Source organism: Cimex lectularius, unplaced genomic scaffold, assembly GCF_000648675.2.
Source record: "Cimex lectularius strain Harlan isolate CLEC.00 unplaced genomic scaffold, Clec_2.1 scaffold80, whole genome shotgun sequence".
Taxonomy (NCBI): Eukaryota; Metazoa; Arthropoda; class Insecta; order Hemiptera; family Cimicidae; genus Cimex; species Cimex lectularius.
This window is the reverse complement of record NW_019392709.1, coordinates 286,222-308,686: the sequence shown is the minus strand read 5'-3', so window position 1 is coordinate 308,686 and position 22,465 is coordinate 286,222. Positions and strand designations below refer to the sequence as shown.

The following is a 22,465-nucleotide window of genomic DNA, read 5'->3' as shown; positions in this document are numbered from 1 at the left end:
TAACTTGAATTTAATGGCATTCCTGCCGGTCTTTACAATTTAATATATTTGAAGAATTGAAAGCAGGTCCAATAATACAACAATTATGTTTCTAACAAGCATTCAAAATATAGTAGGGTTAATGTAAATTTTAATTATACGTATTTTTATAGCATGAACCTATGTTGTACGTTTATATTTCATTTGTACGTATTAACTCGAAAGGGATACATGAGTAGAGTAAATGTTCAATTATGTACAATACTGTTATTAAATCCTATGACTATATACGGGGTCGGCGAAGGGTTTTATTACAAAGGTTTTGTGGTAGGCAGACAAGGGCACGATGACCCTTGGGTAAGAGCCAGTTATTTTCTCACACAATAGTCGGAGTGTTTTTCTCCTATTTCTCTCGGATCTTGGCTTTAGGAGGCGTAACCGTTTTGATCCGGAGACGGTAAATGAGATAGTAGAGTGGCCGTTTATTTATAAGAAGTGAATGCGGATTTAAACAGTTTTGTCGGATATCGCTGAAAGCTTTACTGGTTTTTTACATTATCCTCTTTTTTTGCTCTTTTTGTACTGTGCTCGGATCTTTATGGGTTGGATGTTCTTGTTGCAACCTACTTTATAGTTTCAATATTTATATATGTTTAAACTGTAAATGTGTAAATATTGTATATGGACATAAAATAAATAAAATAATAATAACTATAAAGGAGTTCAATAGTTTTCGTGGTCCACTTGACCAAATAATATCTTTCAATTAATTAAGGTTTTCAGTTGGGATAAAAAAGTCATTGTTACGAGCGGGATTCGAACCCTCGATCTTCGGCTTGATACGCCGCTACTCTACCACTTGAGCGTGACTTCGATCCACTCGGACACTAACTTCCCATCTCAGCCCCACCTTTTGAATTTTCCCTCCTTTTTGACATTTTTCAAAAGGAAAATTCAAAAGGTGGGGCTGAGGTGGGATTTTGGTAGTTGGTGTCCGAGTGGATCGAATTCACGATAGCTCAAGTGGTAGAGCATATTTAGCCGAAGGTCGTGGGTTCGAATCCCGCTTGTGACCCTGACTTTTTTATCTCAACCAAACCTCTTAATTAATTGAAAATAATGTAATTGGTCAAGCGGACCACGAAAACTAGTGAATTTAATAGCCATTGGGTTGAGATGGGAAGTTAGTGTCCGAAACGAAAGTGTTGATGGATTTCTCCAGTTATTAGTTCGTACTACTTGTATTGTTAGAAAGGTTTCGGACTCCTTTGGAATGGTGATAAAGATAAAGCTTTTTTCCTTCGAATTAAAACATTTTGCCTATTAAATTAACTACTTTTTATTTCGAATGAACCATTTCTACTAACTTTTAATTTAGTAAATGGTATGAAATGTATGCGTATAAAGGACAATTTCCCGAATATTTCAGAATTTTCTTAAATACAAAATTATTGGGCTCTTAGAAGCCCATATAAAAATTCAATTCCTTTTTTTTTGCCTTTTTTCAAAAAGGAGGGAAAATTCAAAAGGTGGGGTTGAGGTGGGAAGTTAGTGTCCGAGTGGATCGAGGTCACGATAGCTCAAGTGGTAGAGCAGTGGCGTATCTAGCCGAAGGTCGTGGGTTCGAATCCCGCTCGTGACACTGACTTTTTTATCTCATCTAAAAACCTTAATTAATTGAATAAATGGCTATGTTGGTTATTTTACCGTATTTTATTATTTTATTTTTATGGTTGTTTTCAAATCGTTTTGATTGTCCGACGTAAGAATGTAATTTGTCTTGGCACTAGTAATACTGCACTAATGATGCTAATAGTCTGCGTGGAGATGAAAATGTACACTGACCCACCACTGAAGATGGCAAAAAGCACTGAAAGTTGAAATTTGTCTGATAGACACGATACTGGGCGGACCATAATGTTCTGAATCCTCCAGGCTAGAAATTTGCAAACTTAAATTTTTAAAAATGAAACAATACCTAATATTAGTCTATACACCGTCTGAGGGGTTTTGTTCGTCATGAAATAAAGTTTGTCAGTGAATAGTTCAATCCCAGGCAAGGTAGACTTGGCACTACTGTACGATTAATTATTATTAGATTTATCTTGTACGATTAATTATTTAGCCCAGTCATTTACTTCTAATCGATCCCAAAGCTTCTGACCTTGGCGTTGTTTTTAAAATTAGCAAAATCTTCTTGAATCATCGGAAAGAGTTTATCTATCATGGTCGGGGCATCATCGATAACATTTACCTTTCTTTACAATAAACTCTGCTCTTTGGGGTCAGTCGCGATCAGTATGTAACATATACGCAAGATGGTTTACGCGATCTACGACATAGTTTGGAATATTCAAGTTGAACCGTTTTAGGAATAGGCAGAACCTCTCGGTCTAAATCTACAAATCCGGCAGATGGAGGCCAACTTGAACTCTGTTGCCCTATTGAAGCGTTGTTTATCCTAAACTGAGCGTCTTGAAATCATTTTTAATTGGAATCAGCCTCTTACACTAAGATTCGGCCAATTGCTCTCCCCACCAGCTTCCGTTTGCTGATGAGAAGGCGCGGCTACATATGAATGAACATTGGCAGGTCATTTTAAATTCTAATTTTAATAAAATTAAAAAAGAAAGCAATGCGAGTATCTGAAAGAGATAATTTTTTCGCCCGCAGGTCAGAAGAGTCGATCCATTAACAAATATTTATCTAGTTTATTTTAAAATGATAAAGTTTTTTGATCTTTCGCGTTTTTTTCTTTGTTACTTCCTTTTGCGATAAACAGATTGGATTGTTAAGCTTAAACAAATTCAAAGATTTCCTCCTGCGGTCTGGTGATGAACCTGTGTGATATGATTTGTTCCCTGCCTGTTCGCCATCTTCATTCTACATATTATTTCAGTCTTGTCCCTTTTATTTGTTCACTGTACACCCACCACTGAAAATGGCAAGAAATTTGATTGTCTCTTCGTCGATGGGTCCTCGTAATAGTGAAATGTAAGAAAAATGGTATGCGACAATTAGCAAAGAAGCAACAGAGCCAGCACTGAAGATGGCAAATGCCTAAACGCATTTAACAGTCAGAATAGCAAAGATTGGTTTGACTATGCAAACCAAAATGAAGGGAAATATACTTTTTTATTATTTTTATCAACGATTATTTAGAACTCGTGAGATGCGGTCTGGTGTGATGCAGGGTTTCAGAAAAACATTTTCTTTATCGTGCCAACGTTTCGATCTTTATTGAGATCATCTTCAGGGCTCAAAGTGTTTGTTTTCTGTATAATTGTGCTATTCTTGTGTGTCCTGTTGAGAGTGCTAGTGAGATCTTGGCACTTTCAACACGTCACGCAAGAATGGCACAATTATACAGAAAACAAACACTGAGCCCTGAAGATGATCTCAATAAAGATCGAAACGTTGGCACGATAAAGAAAATGTTTTTCTGAACCCTACATCACACCAGACCGCATCTCACGATTTCTGAATAATCCTCGACTAACGGTCACTAACCACCACACATTTTTATCAACTTATTCTTAATTGAGGAAATATTATAGTAGGGTAATAAGTTGGATGAAGCAAATGACAGCAGGGTAAAAATGTGAACATATATGACCAAAATAAGCCGGCGCTATCTTTCATTTGTCAGGGTAATAAGTAGGGTGAAACAAATCGCTGATCCAGCTCTGAATATGGCCCAATGGTGTTGACAGACCAGACTTGCGAGCATCGACAGAACAAAATGGTCGAAAACGACCACGCTAGAAAATATTAGAGTCTGGGAACTAAGTTGGGCGAAACAAGCCACAGATAAACCACTGAAGAGGTCCAGAAGCTGAAATTACCTTTAACAATGGGGGGGGGGCGTGGCTGGCCGCAACGGTTTAGGCGTTGACTCGGCGCTCATCACTGTAAGGCAAAGGTCCCGGGTTCGAATCCAGCCGCCCTGCATTCGAACCCAGCGACACCCCGAGGTTGATATATTGCGGAAAAAAAGAACAAATTACAAACACAAAAGTGATTTAGGTTAGGAAATAAGGTAGGAATGTGTAGACTGTTTAAAAGCGTGATCTTGTGAGTGTAGGAGTTAATCAATTTAAAAAAAACAAACATTTGAACTGACATTATTGACTTTTGCTTTTGAATTCAATAACTTTTTCTGATGATTTCAACAGAAATACAGTTTCTGTATTGCAAATAAGCGAAAATTTACCATAGTTGTAAGAAATGTTTAATTAATATTTAATCCACTTGTATAACGGAGTGAGCGGCAGTTCTATAGGTAATTTTATTTGGTCAAAAATTATGTTGTATAGCTGTTAAATAAATAAAATTAGCTATTACAAGAATGATTAAAATTAGCGTGAAATCCGTTGGTCACACCTTAATATTCCAGCGAGAAATGGCATTTTTATAAAGGGACACGGTTGCTTTAGATCTCTGAAGGTGAAACGGAAAAATAATAAAAAACAAGAACATTTAAAACAATGAAAATTTCAAATATTCAAATACGGTTAGTAATTTTCTATTATCTGCATCGGTCTTTCATTTTAGAAGTGAAAAATTGAGCGTTTTCCGAAGCATTGAAAACAAACACAACCCCTCTTTCAATATCCGGCAAGCCGAAATATAAAATAAGTCGCATGCGTTTTATGAATTCGCGTAGCAGGAAGAAGGTGAATGGAGCCCGGCTGTCTGGAGAAGTCAAGGCTGTAGACTTAACAGTCAAGGTGAGAGGTGGCTGAGAAACATGACTTGAATGTCTCGGCTGTTCTTTCTATAAATAAATAAAAAATTAGTCCAGCTCTTGGATTCATCGCGATTCTGCCGGTCAGAAGGGGGATTTTGCAGTTCCGCAAGCGTAGGTGTGACAAATTGCACTATGCAAATTAATACGCCTTTAAAGTAATTATTTTTTATAAACATTTTTTCATATGTGAGGGTTGACACGTTTAATCACTTTCGTGGGTTTATAAAAACAAAAACATAAATTTTACCGCATTCAGGGACGATCAGATCCGCCGTCAGGTGTTCGAAAATTCAAGGATCAAGTTACTACAGTTCAATTAATTAAAAATCATATCGTATATAATATAATAATGCTTTGTTAAATAAATAATATGAGTTTTATAATGGATGAAAAAAGACAGGATTTCTTATTGGGTTTTAATCGAAAATTTACAATCTAATAAATATTTGTCGAAAGCTAAAGGTGGTTGTGGGGGGGGCTATGGACTTTAATTAAAAAAACAAAAATCCTGCCTTTATTTCAAGGATAGTGGATGCATTTCAAAGTTAATACATAATTGTATTCATTTTTTTAACCAAAAATAAACAAATTATTTGTTGAAGTCGTGAGGAGCGGTCAAGAATGAGATAGTTTGGAAAGACACCTTTTTCATTTTTTTTGCCGTCGTTTCGACCTTTAATCGGGTCATCTTCAGGGTATAAAGTGTGGTGCTATTCGTGTTGTGTCATATTCGTTTTGTGTGAAAGTGAAAGTGTGAATAGCTAAAGTGTGATGTTCTTTTATTCTCTGAAGATGACCCGAATAAAGGTCGAAACGACGACAAAAAAAATGAAAAAGATCTTTTTCTTAAGTACCTCATTCTTGACAGCTCCTCACGACGTCAACAAATTATGAGACAACAAGTCACTAAGAAACACACACTTTCACACAAAACCAGTATGACACCACAAGAAAAGCATCACACTTTGTGCCCTGAAGATGACCCGAATAAACATCGAAACGTCGGCATAAAAATGAAAAAGGTGTCTTATAAACCACCTCATTCTTGACTGTTCCTCACTACTTTAACAAATTATGGAACCAGGTCACTAAGTAACATAATTTCATTAAATAGTATGAAATATAGAAAAAGTTACAAAAACCAAAAAATTATCAGTAAAGAAGTGCAAAAAACATTTTTTTAAAAATAAACATAATTCGGTTTCGTTTCAACCACCTTCTAACTCTCAAGTTCCATATATATATAAATTTTTGTGCTAAATTCGCCGGAGGAGATTTTTTCTCTCCGATGTACGGTGTTTCACTTAAAAATTCATAACTCCTTTGAATTTCATCCAAACGTAATGCTATTTCAGCCTTTATAATGAGTAATTCTCTTCTTTCAGCCTATGTCAACAGAGTTTAGATTTTATGTAAAATTATATGTGAGAATAAGGATGAAATCAACAAAAACTTCTCAAACGTTTTATTTTCTTTTTCCGGTATTAATTAATTTTATGAAGGCGACGTTATTGGCATTACGTGCATTTTATAGAGTTTTAAAGCCCTGTAGGGTTTCAGGTTGATTCATGGAGACGTTTCAAAATTATTACCATTTTTGTGATTTGTGGAAAAAATCGTATAAATTATGATAGCGAAAGTTTCAGGTGGTTATTAGTTTTTGTTAGCTTTTGTTAAATTCATTTGGATATTTTTTAAAGTTTGTATTATATTTAAATTGATTAAGGTTTTTAGTTGAGATAAAAAAGTCAGTGTCACGAGGGGGATTCGAACCCATGACCTTCGGTTAGATACGACGCTACTCAACCACTTGAGCTGTAGTGACTTCGATCCACTCGACCACTAACTTCCCATCTCAACCCCACCCTTGAATTTTCCCTCCTTTTTGCCATCTTTCAAGTGGTAGAATAATGGCGTGTTTAGGCGAAGCTCTTGGGTTCGAATCCCGCTCATGACACTAACTTTTTTATCTCAAGTAAAAACCTTAATTAATTGAAAGATATTAATTGGTCAAGCGGACCATGAAAACTAGTGAATTATATTTAAATTTTTATATGTATTATTATTAATTGTTATTATTAAAGGGCAATTTTTCATTACAGAATTGTTTGGAAAATCGAATTGTTCCAGTTTAATGTCAATTTACATTTTGAACTTTTGGTGGGTGGTCTTCGAGTTGTTGTCCTTGATCGTCCTTATCCACTTATTGCCGTTATATGTTTCGGCCGCCGAGGAAGTTTTGTAATTTCGGCGATGTATACGTATTTATTATATGTACCGGGGCTAGGATTTACGAAAAAATGAATCGCAAGGTGATAAAAATTGCAATTTACCCGCGGACTTTTTATTTATAAATAATACATTTTAATTGAGTCGAGTGTCACTAGCCATTGAAATTACTGAATTAATTGATTCAATTAATTCATAATTGATGGGAGAGCGGATATGAACCAAGTCCATTCAATATTGAATCAATTATTTATAACAAGCTATTGTTTATTTTATTAAATTGTGTGTTATATTATCTTATTTTAAGTTAATTTAAAATTCAGTTTTTGTTCCAGTACTACTGGGATTTTTCTTGTTAAAGGTAGCACGTTTCTAATCTATGTTAAAAACAGTTGTTGCTGTTTGTTAACGGGGAGATAATCGACGGCTAAAATATGTCAGTGTTACATTGGTAGCCGGTTAACTTTACATGCAGCCTACATAAATACTTCATGAACAACACACAAGAAAGACCACGTGGCTCTGTGTGTTTACTATTCAGCGGCATCTCCCGTTAAAAATACATTGCACTTAGGGAAGCGTAGATCTTTGTCCAGGGGCTTTAACAAAAGGATTCTTGAAGCTTTAATGATCAACAGTAAATAGTGAAACGTCGGCAACGCTAAATCACGTGATACTCCCTCGTCCAGTTTGGCGAGGGATACGAGGTAGAAGAAAAAAACGAAATTTGCATACAATGATCTCGGAGGAGCACGATAACCTCAAAAGGACGTAGTCGTCCCATTTACCGGACTGGGGCAGCTGCACAATGTAGAACTTGTAGCAACTAATGTAACAGACGCAAATTTCACTACCAAATCGTAATTATGTAACTGGACGGCGTAATGTCTGTATGAATAAATTGTTCTATATTTCATCAAAGCCCATATTTAAGAGACGAATAATTATTTTAAAATCGCTTTGGATCATGCATAAAAATAGTAAGGCATAATAGGCTAATAGGCCTTTTAGTGAAAGTCTTTCTTTTTTATAAATATACAATAGCTTATTCCCAGCTGTTATCAACTGGCACAAGCATTTTCAACGATTGTTTGAATTTTAAAGAAGGAAAATTGATGATGTTACAGCAGAATGCCGATTTCGTCCCTTTAAGAGGCTGAGGTTCGATAAAGATCTGGAAAAGAATTTTGAACGCTCGTTAAATCCCGATGGTACCGTTCGGGGACGTAAATGTGACTGAAAGTATGTGAACTGGGTTTCAGACGTGTAATTTTCTCCACTCCGAGTTGCGTAACCTTCTGATCCGTGATAACTGTGACTTAATATGGAATCTCAATTTGACAGTACAATTTTCTATGAATTGCTCTCCGAGTACGAATTTATTTTGTGAACTTAGATAGATAGATAGATATAATATTTCAGGGTATGGTATACTGCGCCCTTTAAGAGCTATTGTATCCCATGTGCTCTGCCTAAAGCACATCGGTGAGTCCTATTTCATCAAGAAACTTGATTAATAGGCCCGGTTTCAGTGTTCTTATGGTCACATTGGTGTTCTTATGGTACATCCCAAAACACTTCCTCCTGCGGGCTAGTGTAGCTCCGCAGTTTGTTAGTAAGTGTGTTGGTGTCTCTTGTGCTTCTTTGCAGAATCTGCATGTGCCATCTTGGATTATTCCAATTTTCTTTAGGTGTCCATTTAATCTACAGTGTCCTGTCAGGAATCCTGTTAGGATTCGCAGTCTATTCCTGCTTCCTTTGACGCATTCTGTGATTTCTTTCTTGCCAAAATTGGTTAGAAGATTCTTGGATTGTCTATGTCCAATAGGTGAATTTCAAAGTTCGCTCGTTTTCTTTTTGTCCTTCTGTCTGAGGTATTCGTTAATAGTGTGTATTCCTATTCCACAGAAGGGTTTTTTGTGAACTTAGTCATCACTCATCTCACATTCAGACATTCTTCTTCATTTATGAACGGTCTGGAAATGGTTCAGACTTAATCAGTAATGGTCAGTAGCTGTATTTTCACCACAACATACAACATTCTAAATTTCAATATATATGCATAACCTATATGCAATATGTATAACCATCCTCATGACGACAGTCATCCCCTTCTTCTTTAACTCCGATTGAAACTCTCAGCATCTTAACCACCAAGTACATTCAATAAAGTCCGCAATGGATATTTCGAAACTGCTATAAGAGCTGTTTCTTTTGAATTATAGTAAAACTCAATTTATTGCCTTGTGATTTAAAAGATGAAACAAAATCTATTTGAAAATGAAGTTAGATGTCCTAAACATCCTTCAGACCCCGACGCTAGTACAAAACCATCTTCATACCGCAAAAAAGCATACTAAATTCCCGAAAAATCCATCTTCAAACCGCTCTTGCACAAAACTGAACCGTTGCTTTTCCAGCACAAAACGATTTTGGACCGTTGAAACTCCTGAACAAAACCATCTTTGGACCATAGCTATTCCTGTGGAAAACCATTATTGGACAGCCAGTCTTGTAGAAAACCATTTTTGAACCGCTGGTTCTCGCGAATAAAACAATAACCAGATCACGTACGCTAGTGAAGTAGAGCCAACTGCACAGATGTTTATAACTACCTACTATCAAATAATTTATGTACCAAGTAGCTTTTATCTTAGACGTCTTCCACGCGGGCCTCTGTTTTAATTTCTAATTCGGAATGGATTTCAAAAAATCTTTTTTTATCGGCTATCCATGTCATTATAGGTCATTAGAACGCAAGTCCAAATTTCAGCTCTTTAGTTCCAGGGATTTGTTCTGTGCGTTGTCTCAGTCACGGAACTTGTTTTGTATACCGGTATTTATGGTATTGGTTTAGATAAAAAATCAGTTTCACAAGCAGGATTCGAACCCAGGACCTTGGACTAAAGACGCCGCTGCTCTACAACTTGAGCTCTCCGTGGCCATTTCATTTCTCGCCGAGAATCAAATAGATTACGTCATTTGAAAAATGGCAAAAAGAAGGGAAAATTCAAAAGGTGAGGTTGAGGGAAGTTAGTGTCCGAGTGGATCGAAGTCACGATAGCTCAAGTGGTAGAGCAGCGGTGTGTTTAGCCGAAGGTCGTGGGTTCGAATCCCGCTTGTGACACTCACTTTTTTATCTCAACCAATACCTTAAATACATATTAATTAATTGAAAGATATTATTTGGTCAAGCGGACCACGAAAACTAGTGAAATTAAATACAGGTTTTATCAACTTCTATAATCTACCATTTAATACGAAAACGATTACCTTTAGCAAAAAATGGTCTTAGACAAACCCCAAGTTAATTTTGGCTAGGAATCGCGTGGTGGCAACAGATTTAACATAACCTTCTCATCTAGCTGGGAAATGACACTAACTTTGTTATTTTAAATGAGAATCCCATTTTTTTGTACAATTCGATTCTAAGGCTTGTTTTATGCCAGTTTTACCGAATGGAAAATTTTGATAGGTTCGACCATTTCTGAGTTACGCCCGACGGAAGAAGCCTGAGGTAGTATGCTTTTTATAACAAGATGGGCCTCCTCGTTTTAAATTTAAATTTTAAAATGCAGGGGTTTGTGTAAGACCAACCAAGAATGGGTGGACTATAAAAGTTGATACACCCTGTATATAGATAAAAGATAGGCATGGAATTTCAAATATCCTTTCTTCGCTGCTACCCATGTCATATAAGAATGTGTATAATATAAAAAGAATTACTCTCTCAAGTTACTGATGTCAATTAAATTGATGTAAGCCTGTTTTGTTTTAAAGGCCATAGTTGATGTTGATTCTGACACCTATTTTTGTTAAGCGATGTCATTTTTGTTATGTGAGTTGCTTACATAATTTTATGCAAATTTTAAATACCACATTTAATAGTATATCGTTGATAATAATAATGAAAAACATTTTAGTTTTATTTGTATAACGTCTGTGATTATAGTAATTTATTTTTGGGGGGGGCCAGGTGTGGGAAGGAAGTTTTAATCCTTATCCTCCTTGAAGTCTCGTCTTTAACGGTATATCATATGTTGATGGAGCAAGGATGAGGCGATGGTACCACGTGGTTCCTTTGTGATGACATAGCAGTCAGCAAGGCCACTCTATTGCCTGGTTCCAGGAAAATGCTAGACTGGATCACTGACCTGCCGTCAGTTCCTGAGCTATGACGAGGGGGAATCTATCCCCCCTTTCTTGACATATCTTGACGTTTGCTGCGGGAAACTATCCGATGCATTGTGTGAAGCAAGACGACTTTTGATCTTTGATTTAATTGACAGATGAAAAAAAATTAAAAAATCAATAGGAAATGAATGATTATTTCTTCTTCTGGGGGTCTTGAAACAATTCTTCTATCTTTTGAAACATAAATCTTGTTATGCTTTGTTTTCTATATTTTATTATAAGAATGATTTTCATACATGTAAATCCTAACATCTTTAAAGCGAAGTTTGTTTAAATAATTTATATACCTGCTTCCAAATAAGGTTAGAGAACTTAACAAATAATTATTTTTCCGTGTGAAATGTATATTTAAAAAATGTTAATTTAATTCAGAATTAAAGAAAAAATCTCACCTTAGAATCTTTGTAGTGCCCACAAAATTGGGCAAAACTATTTGATGGGTTAGTGTGTCAGCAGTTGTAAAACAATCTACTGCTTCAGGATCCTAGTCCACTCTTTCAAAAACACGTTGCAATTAGCATCTTTTAGCGGCCAAGTGTAAATTGAACGAGGCATTTTAAAATGTTTTATTATCTCGTTGATCAAATTTATACAGATTGTGCGACTGTTATGTTCTATGATCAGATATTCGATATAAGAAAAAAATAAATAAAATACTCGATCCCTTGAATGGAAATGAGATAAAAGGATGGATAAGGTTAGGTCTTTGAAATTTTATTCAGTGATTTAAAATGTAAACAAGCCTATGACCTCAAGTATAGCGAAATTAAATATTGAGATGAAATAGCACAAGGTCTTTTAAGAACGTTTAAGGCAAGCGAGGTAGCGGGTTCTCATGGTGGAAAAATGAAGATAATGCAACCAGGATTTAATCAATTCGTTGTTAAAAGGATTGCTGAGATCGTTCTGGATAGTGATGTAGTAAAGAGCTTTGACAAAGATTTGGTCAAAGATTTCTAACTGCAATTCGAAGTTATTCTAAAATGGGGTTTCCATATCAACCTACTGTCTAGGTGACTGGAGTGGATGTTGATAGCTAAATGTCCGCTTTTTGCACCAGTCTTTGATAAACGCAAGGTGTTCTTGATGCTGGTAGTGATTTTATAGATGATTAGAAGAATTGACAGTCTCATAAGGTGGTAACGATGATGATGAGATGTGCAAAAAAGCCGGCAATATAAATGGTTTACAAGTTGTTACTACGGAAAATATATAAATTTAAAATTCACTGGTTTTCGTGGTCCGCTTGAACAATTAATTAAGGTGTTTAGTTGAGATAAAAAAGTTAGTGTCACGAGCGGGTTTCGAACCCACGACTCTCGGCTAAATACGCTGCTCTACCACTTGAGCTATCGTGACTTCGATCCGCTCGGACACTAACTTCCCATCTGAACCTCACCTCTCGAATTTCCCCTCCTTTTTGCCATTTTTCAAATGTCATGTAATCAATTTGATTCTCGGCGACAAATTAAATGGCCACGAAGAGCTTTAGTGATATACTTCATTTAACTTATTAAATTCACTATTTATCGACTAAAATGGCAAAAAGGAGGGAAAATTCAAAAGGTGGGGTTGAGATGGGAAGTTAGTGTCCAAGTGGATCGAGGTCACGATAGCTCAAGTGGTAGAGCAGCGGCTTATCTAGGACTTCGATCCACTCGGATACTAACTTACCATTTCAACCCCACCTTTTGAATTTTCCCTCCTTTTTGCGTATCTAGCCTAAGGTCGTGGGTTCGAATCCCGCTCGTGACACTGACTTTTTATCTCAACTAAAAACCTTAATTAATTAAAATTAAAATTCTCAATGTTTGTAATTAACCTCTTGAGGTCATCGAAGTGATGATTGTTTTTACCATATACGCCAAAAATATAATTCTTTTCCCAACACATTTTTGGCACTGACAAGACCATGATATAGGTAATTTAAAAATAATGAAAATAACAGTGGGTTCAAAACGCAGCCTTGAAGCACACTCTTGTTTGTGTCAAAGATTTGTGTTAAAGCATTCTTATGCCATAAATTCTATCCAAAATAAAAAATTTGATAATACATATTTAGAAGGTAGGCGTTTTGTAGCATTTATAAACACACAAAAACGCACGTTCGTTGGTTCAGATTTTCCAGAACTACCGCCTTTCTCGATTATATATTTTTACAGCATCCAAATCTTACTAAAATTGATACCAATTTTGTCCTTTGTTTGTTCTTAGTTATCTAAAAACTTACGAAGGGCTTTTTCTGATTCTGCAAAAATAAGGCGTTTTGTAGCATTTATAAACACACAAAAACGCACGTTCATTGGTTCAGATTTTCCAGAACTACCGCCTTTCTCGATTATATATTTGTTCTTAGTTATCTAAAAACTTACGAAGGGCTTGTTCTGATTCTGCAAAAATAACAGGGAATCTAATGTATTGTGTTGTAATATTGTATTCATAGTCACAACTTACCAGATCACAAAGTGAAGGTTTTATTTTTGTCACATAAAAATTTATTGTTGTCAAATTGTCTGGAGGATTCTCGGAATTATTTAATATTTATATTTCACGAAAATTTCAATTCCAATTCAACAATAAGTTTCTTTACATAATTTCTTATAACACTTGTTTGCATGCAAAATATTCTTTCAGTGTATTATTTTATTCTTTGATTTCCGAATTAATTTAGTAGGGAGGGGCAGTAATTTTTCACTTTGTTCTCGTAAATCCTGAATAACAACACATTGACATTGTGAAATACGACAACATTTCTCAAAACTTTTCAAATTTACATATGTTACAATGCTCTTACATATATACAACATAAATATATCATTTACAGTTTTGCTGCCCTATAAATATTGTATTTCCCGTTGTCAACATTTCGCAAACGGCCATTTAATTAATTGTCTCGTTATCTTCTAATAAATTAATTCTTAGATTTATGAAACCGCGTTCAGCTGGTAAGACATGGTTGGAGGTTGTAAACATGGTACTCAGTATTGCAATAAAATCTTTCATTAAAAGTAATATTAATTTTTAACCTAACTTATGCAATTTTAAACAGAACATTTAATATGATGTTTGTTGATCGACCTGCAGATAATTTATGTGGAGTTTGAATTTTCATGGAGGTCATTAGACAGGTGAAGAAAGGAAAAACTAATTGTTGGGTTCACCAAGCTTTCGGCAACTTATAGTGCCATCATCAGGGCTTTCCCAAGAGTGCAGAAAACGATTAACATGGTAAAACTATTGTAAAAACGTCTTGGGTTTAAGGTTATGAAGCACATGGCCAGCAAATTACATTGAACATGGTGAATACAGTCATCGCCCTTCTAAAAATCCATATGATTGTGGGTTCAACAATTTTGTTCTGACTAGCAATTTCTTATAGGTAACATTTATGATCACAGAGTATTTTGACTAGAATTATAGCGTTTTTATAATAGTTTTACCATGTTAATAGTTTCCTGCTCTCTTGGGGAAGCCCTGATGATGGCTCTATAAGTTGCCGAAAGCTTGGTGAATCCCAAAATTTGTCATTTCCTTTCTTCACCTGCCTAATGACCTCCACGAAGATTGAAAATCCACATAGAACTTTTAACTCCAATAATTGTCTTTTTTTAATTGCCTAATATTTTATCTTCCTATGTTTTTTTTTCTAACTGAAACTCTTTCCAATTCTTGCTTCCAAAAACGCTAGTACTTATAATTAGAGAATATCGGCTAATTTCGTAGTTATAAACATTAGATTTAGTTGTAAATACAATATGGTACTTTCCTATAGCTGACGCTGTATTTCTCTGGTGCCTTCTGGGACATACATACCTGAAGCACTTGATGGATTTGGCACCCAGGACGTCTGTGCAAGCTGATCATACCACATTTTTTCTTTTTACCATTACTTATTTCAAATTTTTCCAAAATACTTCTTTTATCGTCCATTTACTTTTTGTCTCATGTTGATGATGGTGGTAAGGGTAGGTTAGGAACTGGCGTGTACTTTTCTTAGTTTGTTAGTTTCGAAATTTTCAGTTCAGTTGACTCGATCCTTATCTTATGTAAAAATTAAGGCAATTCTTTTCTCGTGTCTTCTTGGTACCTTAGGTCTCTATTGAACAGATGCTTTGCATGTAAAGTTAATAATGACAGTTATTTCTTCCTCATTGCATAACCTACAAATGGGTTCATCAACGTAGATGTTTAGATGTTTTCCTTGATGCCAGTGACCAGTATGTTGCTCTAACCCTGAGTTTTGATGAGGGTTCTTTTTTACTGTTTCTGTCACCTCTGGAGTTCATCCATTTCTCCTTTTGTTTTTTGTGTGGACCCGTTCTGAAATGTAGTCTTTGTTTGATATTGTTACCCCGAGTATTAGTTCTCGGCCGATATATGTTCTTGCGGATTCTCCTTTGGTAAGTTTATCTGCTCTCCCACAACTCCTTTGTGTCATGGCACCCAAGGTATTTTCAGGTTGTGGGGTTTTCGCGGATTTTTGAAATTTTTACTGCATTCAGTACCTATTTTGGAAATAACCTTACATCATAATACTGTTAGGGCTGCTTGGGTGTCTGGTCTTATAGGATTATCTGTCAGTGTAACCTTTGTTTCAGATTTTTAACTTTGTATTTGAGCTTGAAAGACCGAAGTATACTTTTCTAATGAATTTGATAGGTCATATTTCGGGTTTGCAAGGAGTCCCTCTTCCTTTAGTCGTTTTTGAGCTGTATTGTGTTATACAGTCTCCTGTTTCTTCTTTTCCCTTATAGTCACTTAAAACGTTATAGGATTTTATGTTAAAACTTTATAGGATATTACAAAGGATGTTTCCAGTGTAGTTTCGTCATTTCCTGTAATTTTGGTCTGTCTACCCACACTGTGTTGGTCTGTGGTCCATCAAATTCAAAAGTAAAGATGTGCCAGACATAGTACAGATGTAAACAGTATCATTATAATTTAGTATAATTCTCCTAAAACTCTTTGGGTATTTACCAGCATTTTGGTCTGCTTATTCTCACTATTTCGTCTGACGTTCGCATCCTCGGCTTCTCACCATCACCCGTGATGTGACCGACAGAACAAATCAGCGAGGATTGGCATATCAAACTGCTTTTAATTCTACTATCATTGCAGCTTTTCCTAATGTACAAAATCACCTGAACTTCCAGATATGTCGGACTGTATATTGAACACCTTATGATGCAATCTGCAAGGCTTGACAAACGATATAAACACAAGATGACAAAAAAAGACACATTGCCATAATTGTCCATTTATGAACTTTAACTGTACTAAATCACCAAACATTCCTAGCTCACCAAAAACCTACAAAACAGTATATGCTTTTATTTTTCCAACCACATAATCCATTCCAACCTTATGTCTTAGTTTATGTACGAACTAACCCAACTCCGTTACAACAATTTTCACCTCAAGATAATTAGATCATCCAAATTTTTTAATCCACACGATGCCATTTAAAGACAATAGTCATAACATTGTTTCCCAGGGATGGTTGGAACTTATGCCTTACATGGGTTTGCATGAGTGTGCATCCTTATGCAACCAAGTTTCGCTCATACTTTACGATTGACTTTATTTTATACAATTTACGGTGTCAACACCTAGGAATTTCATCAGAAACTGTTTACCTTCTAAATTATCCACTAGGTATGTTTGCTTTTACGCAAGTTATTTTGCAATCGTGATCTACGTTTCCGGGGTGGGGGTGGTGTGAAATTGAGATTCGATCGAATATTTCTCTGGGAATGTTTTTCGTCGTTGACATTCGCGTCCTCTGGCTGTCTTGACGACCTCCGGTGAATACATGAATACATTCACTTGCCATTTTATTTTGCCTAGACGATAGGTTCGAGACATTTTTTATTTTTCTCGGTCATTTATGTGGCTCAGCTAATCCAGCAGCTGCTTTCAAGTCGTAGGAACATTCTCTTACCTTTTTACCTTTAAGTTACAGGAAATACAAAATTTTCTTTTCTCTTTATTGTTAATCGTGCTTCGTGCAAGGAGTTTTTGCCACAAAGAGATAATTCGTGATACTAGTTGCAATAAAATGTGTGTCTTTGGTTAAAGCTTCGTGTTTTTCCTAGTTTTCAAGAAAAACGATAATTCATATAATTATTTCTTCAAACCTCAAATTGGGACGTGGAGTATCATATTGCAAGGACACGTAACTGTCAATAAAATGCAATTTGAGGAACGCTCGATTTGCCGACATAGCGATTGTTGGGATTTTTAAAGGTATCAACACCTTTATCTACATTTGTATCGTCAATTTTAAAAAATAAAACATCTCATCATTTTTGAACGAAACGCTTAATATTCTATTGCTCTTTTCAAAGATTGCTATGCATATTTATGTCCGTCTCTAAACGGGACTTTCTCAATCGATATACCAGGACTCACGGGTTTTACAACCGCGTCAGTCTTTGCGTCTCAAAGTAGAGAAAAACAGTAAATTTAACGACTTGGTGCTTCGAGAAATACAAACGGCGTCGAGGCATCTGATGAATACGTTATGCGTATGATAACTAATGATGAGTTTCGTGAGTTTAACCCGTACCCAACGCTCTGTGACAATTGTTTAAAATGCCTTCTTCAACAGAGGTCCTATTTTTAAATTCACATGTCTTTCATTCAAATGGATGAGAAACAAATCGTCTCTGTAGACAAAAAATTCTGTACACCTCTTTCGCACCTCTTCTGAATTCATCAACCAACATTAGGTTCTTAAAAAAATCAAGTTAACCTTAAAAGGCAGCCGTCTTATCGCTAGTTTCCTGAACTTTACGTTTACGTTTAAGAGTCTTCCATAAATGTACAAACAAAACTAGAACTAATCAAATAGATTACACGACATTTGAAATATGGCCAAAAGGAGGGAAAATTCAAAAGGTGGAGTTGAGAAAGGAAGTTAGTGTCCTAGCGGATCGAGGTCACGACAGATCAAGTGGTAGAGCACCGGCGTATCTAGCCGAAGATCGTGGGTTCGAATCCCGCTCGTGACACTAACTTTTTTATCTCAACTAAAAAACTTAATTAATTGAAAGGTGTTTTGAATGTTGAAATTGAATTCAAGATGGGAGACAATTCCGACCAATTACTTTTATCCAACAGACTTTGATCTTATGGCCTAAATCATGGAGAACACGCAGGGGTGTTCTATATAGATAAAATGTACAAGATATATTATGTAACAGGTCAGTCAATTATGTTATCAAACAGCACGTAGCCCTTTCAAAGCACTGCCGAGTGTGAAGATCCCTCACCAAAAGAGTAAAAACAAATTGCTACAGTTAAACTGGTCACTCAAAAACGAATACATTCATGACTCCATTTTTAGCTTATGCAAGTAAGAGAAAATGCTACACATTAATATCTAATGCGAAGTAACCTCTCAATTGAGACATAGCTTAGGATACTGAGAAGACTCGAGAAAAATAATTGAAGCTAGGAATTCAATGGTCATTTTAAAGGAAGCATCGAGTTAATTCAACTGAACTAAGAAAGTAGGAAATGTACTACAAATCATAAGGTCGCAGTGCTTGGGGAATTCTCCGCATCACATGGACAATAGTGTGAAGATCTGTGTGTTTCTTTTCTTGGAACGTCTTCTGATGCCGTGATCATTAGTGATCACGTCCATAAGTGGGTTTTATAATTTTATTTATGAGGATACTGAAGTTAATATTGTTAATTTTCCGTACCTTTTGATGTGTGACGGTCAAGCTTAAGCATAAGATGTATTCATACTGGGAACAAACGAAAGGTAGATTTTTTTGGATGTCCACAAGATAATGACTAGATGTTTTAGTGAGTACGTCGAGATTATTGTTTTCTATAGGCTATAGGAAGCTATCCTGGATAGGTTTTCATCTATGATTGGGTATGTGGTTTTGGTTTTAAGTACCTAACTTGATTTCTTGGTGTACAGTGGAGGACATTTGTTTCATTCAATCTCCCTCAAAGAACAATGCGTGAATATTTCCTGGTTTAGTTTTTCTCAATTTTTTGCAATTTTATAAGTTTAAGGAGTTTTCAATTCACTAGTTTTCGTGGTCCGCTTGACCGATTAATATCTTTTAATTAATTAAGGTTTTTGAAAAATTTTGAAAAAAGGTTGAAATAAAAATGAAAAATGGCAAAAAGGAGAGAAAATTCAAAAGGTGGGGTTGAGATGGAAAGTTAGTGTCTGAGTGGATCGAGGTCACGAAACCTGGGATTATGCTGTTTTATTTATTTACTTTTTTATTTTGAAACGTACAATAAAAACTAGATCTAGTAGTAAAAAAGAAAACTTCCACTAAGTTAAGATTGTTATTTTTCTGAGATCACGTTATTCACAAAATTTGTTTATTTATGACAAATGTAACATTAATATTAAAGTTTTTAGTTGAGATAAAAAAGTCAGTGTCACGAGCGGGATTCGAACCCACGACCTTCGGCTAGATACGCCGCTACTCTACCACTTGAGCTATTGTGACGAGTCAAAAAAGGTGGGGTTGAGATGGGAAGTTAGTGTCCGAGGGGATCGAAGTCACGATAGCTCAAGTGGTAGCGCAGCGGCGTATCTAGCCGAAGATCGTGGGTTCTTATCCCGCTCGTGACACTGACTTTTTTATCTCAACTAAAAAGCTCAATTAATTGAAATACGAATACATTTGTAATATGTATAACTATGTGTAGTAAATTATTAAATTATTGTAACTAAAACAATGAGGACTTTTAAACGTCAAAGCTTCTTTCAGTCCAAATAGTTTTATTAGGATTACATCCTGAATTTTCAATAATGTCATACCATTTCTTTTCGCTATATTGCCGTTTGGATTTAATATCAGCACTGAACAAGCAAATATCAACATTTTCAAGCGCGATGGTCTAACTTATGTTACAGCTCCACGGCAGACGAATTTTTCCAGGAAATTAAACGTTTAACGTGTCATTTTTCCTTTCGCTCATGTAAACACATTAATCACTTTGCAATATGTCACACGGACAGATGCTATATTTTTCCACACAGCTAATTGTTTTAAACTATGTAGTATTTTCTCATTTTGATGGTTTATTGCAATGTGTACGATATGCAGGATGGCAGTTTTATCAACTACAAAGTTCGCTTAATTTATCTGTAGTAGATTCTGACTATTTACTCGGAATAGTGCGATTCCATGCGTGGAAACATGTTAAAGATAATAAAAGATCAATGGACTGGAGTCCTATACTCATGATAATGAGAGGACATTTGGAATAACGGTCGTTGAATCTAAAAGGAAGTTTACAGTTTGAACTGTCGAACGATTGTGGCGTGTAATTGTCACCTCATCAATAATATTTGTCAGGTTCAATTAGTGTTAGATTTATTTGTTTTGGTAAACGTGTTAACCAGCTGGAACCGAAAATCCTTTCATTTCACCAGCCAAAAGTTCATTTAAGAAACACGCCTTTGTATGGTCATAATTAATTTACAGTTAACCTTTTTTGTTCGAGAGTTTGTTACAGTAATTTACAAGGGTATTGTTATAATCCAGCGTCTCGGTGGTAACAGGGTGCGTCTAGTTTCGCGAGTCAATTCACGATCCCTCTTGCCGATTGTTCTCGATCGAAAATTTGCGACCTTTCTGAAAAATGAGCCGTTTAGACTGGCGGAACGTCACCAAGTGGACTCAAGATTAATCGAGTTGCAGATGCTATGAGGACAAGAGAACAGTTAATTTGCTCTATCGTTTATCTCTTGACAGCTCATTTTTTCTTTATAAATGGCGATACTTTTATTTTCTTTCGCTCCGAAGCAATCGTCGTCTTTGATTTGCCTTTTGTATCATATAACCAATCAAATTTTGGAGGACTTGGAGAGATTCAGACCTTTACGCACCTAGGCTGCCTTTATTCAGGCAATACATCTCAATAAACCAAAAAGGAACATACCGTGAAGTTACTCTATGTAGTCTGCGGAGTAATAACCTTTAATTTGGTCGTTGTGTGTGTGTGTGTGTGTGTGTGTGTGTGTGTGTGTGTGTGTGTGTGTGTGTGTGTGTGAGAGAGAGAGAGAGAGAGAGAGAGAGAGAGAGAGAGAGAGAGAGAGAGAGAGAGTTTTTTTTGTGTGTGTGTGTGTGTGTTTATGCCCTTTATTTTTCAATATTAACTAGAGAAAGCAATGCTTATTTAATTATACTTTTTGGCGTTGAAAAAAAAAGTAGATTAAATTTCAATGAGATGAGGATCGAACCCAAGGTCTAGGGGTCTACGAGTCTAGACTCAAACAGGCTAACAACTCGGCTACCGGGCTCCAAAAATTTGGTCGTTACTGATCATCCTGATCTGCCTATCCTTGCTGTGTTGGTCCTGATTCAAAACAGCGAAACGCGAAACCCGTCTGACAACGACGATTGACAATATTTAATCTAAGGATTTTTGATTAGAACGATTGGATATTTTGGATATTGGTCGGCTAGGAAGAAATTCCGCTCTGCACCGTATGTCAAACGTGATCGAATAAATTTGAGACAAAATTCGCAACATGTATAAAACTAATCAAACTAAGTGTTAAGGGATAAGTAATAAAAATAATTTCTCCAATTAATTAAGATTTTGAGTTGAGATAAAAAAGTCAGTTTCACTAGCGAGATTCGAACCCACGACCTTCAGCTAGATACGCCGCTACACTACCACTTGAAAAAATGGCAAAAAGGAGGGAAAATTCAAGGGTGGGGTTGACATGGGAAGTTAGTGTCCGAGTGGATCTTAGTCCGATAGCTCAAGTGGTAGAGCAGCGGCGTATTTTTCGAAGGTCGTGGGTTCGAATCCAGCTCGTGACATTGACTTTTTTATCTTAACTAAAATCTTTAATTAATTTAAATATAATACAAACTTTAAAAAATATCCAAATGAATTTAACAAAAGCTAACTAATAACCACCTGAAACTTTTGAATAAAATGTAAATTCCCTTTCTGTAAGTTAATAATTAGCGACTGATTTTACAAAAATATACCGAATAATGCTTATACTTTCATATAAGAGTTTGTTTCGTTGAAACAATACCAGGATCGAGGGCTTCCATAAAAACAACACTAATACAACAACAGCTACATTGCTTAGGACTCTCCTAAAATTAGATTTGATAGGAAACTGTCAGGGCAATATTTCTGAGTAGGATCATTGATGTATTCTTTACTCTACCACTTGAGCTATCGGGACTCCGATCCACAAGGCCACTAACTTCACATCTCAACCTCACCTTTTGAATTTTCCCTCATTTTTGTCGTTTTTCAAATTTCAATTGATTGGGAAGTTAGTGTCCGAGTGGATCG

General features: G+C 35.9%; 1 protein-coding gene and 1 non-coding gene across 4 annotated transcripts in view; both read left to right on the top strand.

Annotated features, from left to right (window-relative positions):
* Positions 1 to 22,465, top strand: part of LOC106662054 (A disintegrin and metalloproteinase with thrombospondin motifs 9) — a 221,703-nt gene that overhangs the window by 15,268 nt on the left and 183,970 nt on the right. The gene's annotated exons all lie outside the window — the stretch shown is intronic.
* On the top strand, positions 10,013 to 10,085 carry Trnan-guu. Its single transcript has one exon. It is a non-coding gene; the product is annotated as a tRNA-Asn (tRNA).